The following is a 2,500-nucleotide window of genomic DNA, read 5'->3' on the forward strand; positions in this document are numbered from 1 at the left end:
GGCACACTCTCGAACATATAAATATATATGTATTGCGTTTTGCTCCATTTATTGTTATTATTCATATCTACTCAAAATGCATCACTTTAACTTGGTATCTCTACCTATAAAACGGGTGTGATATCCTGTTTTTTTTTTGTGTGATTTTTACTACCCATGGTAACTAATAACATATTTACATTGTCAAGGTTTTTTAAAACTGAGATAATATTAATATATACATAAACTAAGACATATAAATGTGTATATGTATATATATATATATATATATATATATATAAATGTATATGTATATATATAAATACACACACACACACACACACACACACACACACACACACACACACACACATTATTTGGCTCGTATTCCGCACACTATGCTATTCCGAGGTTGGTGCCTCGCGTTGCACTACACTGGGTACTGGAATGGAGTGTGAAACCCCTTACTAGACCCAATTTTAGTTGAGTGCACTTTACTGTGCCCCTTCATATATATATATATATATATATATATATATATATATATATAAATCAAAGCAGGGTCGATATTTCAGTCATTTTGTTAGCGATTGTCAACACTCTACACAATATGGTGAACTATTCCTGACATAGTGGATAGATACGTATTTCCTTGTCGTCTGCTTTCAGTTTTACACGTGAACATTGCATACACAGACTTGTCAACATTTTTGTGTATGTATGTTCATTCGCACGTCTAGGTATACATTATAACATTATATGTCCATATCTATCTATCTATCTATCTATCTATCTATCTATCTATCTATCTATCTATCTATCTATCTATCTATGATAATATATATATATATATATATATATATATATATATATATATGCACACAGACATACACATAGGCGTATACGTATACGATATATGTGTATATGTTTTATGCGTGTGTTTGTGAGTGTGAGTGTTTATATATGTGCCTGTGTGTGTGTTTGTGTATATATATTATAGTCATTCGTATAAATGTGTGTGTGTATATGTGCATACATACATAAATATAACTATGCATATATATATATATATATATATATATATATATATATATATATACACACTCATATATATACACTCATATATATACATATATATATATAGAGAGAGTGAGAAAGAGACAGAAAGACAGACAAACGTGTAATCATATAAACAGGCAGACAGACGGACGGACATGAATCAAACAGTAATATAAAATAAAACAAAACAAAATGAAAAAAAAGAAGAAATAGAATGCGAGTAAGATAAAAAAATATATATATATATGAATATATAGGTATAAAAATTGCCACACCTTTGGCTGAAGTAGATTGTTAGAGTAATATGATGATAATATTTTTGGTATTCCATTCCTCAGTTGTACACAGGTTCCTTTGACTACTATCTTGCGACGCGATTTATTTCCTTTTACCCTTTTTGTTCTGTTCTGCTTCCTGCTAATACTTTCATTTTCGTCTTGGCTTTGATAGATTTATTTGTGTTCTTCTTCCTGGTCACTTGGTGTTTGTCGAAGAAGCGAGCAGTCCCCCTTAGTATTCAAGCTACCTTATTGCCTACTGGCATAATTTCAGCTGAACGGTCATAAATTTTTGTGAGGAGGAACTCACTTCCTCTGGAAATCTCCCTTGCCACTTTTTTTACTGGCATTGGCTGTGTCCAACCAAAATCGGCCGCACATCCTACACTCTCTCTCACGCTCTGTTTCCCTCTCCCGTTTTCTTCTGTCTTTCTCGCTCTTTCACTCCACTCTCACTTACTTTTCTATGCTCTCACTTTTGCTCAGGCATTCTCTTTGCTCACCCTCTTATATTTCCTCTGTCTTTCTATTTAAGATCTCTCTTACTTTGCATTTTCTCACGTTCCCGCTCTCTTACCATCTGTTATATTTTTCTTTCTCTCGGACTGTCGTATCTTATCTTTCTTTATCTTTGATCATACATTCCACTTCTATCCCTTTCTTTATCTCTCTCTCTCTCTCATTCCCTTGTTGTTTCTCTTTGTCCTTGTTTCTCAAATTTCCTCGTTTCTTTTCTGTTTCATAATCTTTCTTTCGGTTCTTTCTTTCTTTCATTCCAGGCCAACCAGCCCATCTCCCATTATCTTATCCCTAACCTCCATCACACGTTTACTGTATGTTCCTTTTATGTAATATACATACATTCATGCGTGTATATATATATATATATATATATATATATATATATATATATATATATGTGTGTATATGTATGTATATATATGACTCTCACCAACGTCGATGTATTTCTCTCTACCTGTCTCTTCTCATCACACTTAATCCTCTCACTGTAACACTGTTACTGTATCACGAACTCCTATCTGACCGACAGAATCCCTCACATTACAAACTCTCACCCTCTCTCTAATTCTTATGCCACTGTCACACAAACACATGTCACACACACACACACACACACACACACACACACACACACACACACACACACACAGACACACACACAC

At 33.5% G+C, this 2,500-nt stretch overlaps 1 protein-coding gene across 5 annotated transcripts in view; it reads right to left on the minus strand.

Annotated features, from left to right (window-relative positions):
• LOC106879539 (uncharacterized) overlaps positions 1–2,500 on the minus strand; it is a 233,096-nt gene that overhangs the window by 158,064 nt on the left and 72,532 nt on the right. Inside the window, exon 1 of one of the 5 annotated variants that reach the window (XM_014929280.3) lies at positions 1,314–1,742. The exons of 3 other annotated variants lie outside the window; for them this stretch is intronic. The gene's annotated coding sequence lies outside the window, so the exon portion shown is untranslated. Of the gene's footprint in view, positions 1–1,313; positions 1,770–2,500 lie in introns of those variants that run through there. One more of the 5 variants, XM_052968471.2, reaches the window with a different exon arrangement.

Source organism: Octopus bimaculoides, chromosome 1 (assembly GCF_046866305.1).
Source record: "Octopus bimaculoides isolate indiv1 chromosome 1, ASM4686630v1, whole genome shotgun sequence".
Lineage (NCBI taxonomy): Eukaryota > Metazoa > Mollusca > Cephalopoda > Octopoda > Octopodidae > Octopus > Octopus bimaculoides.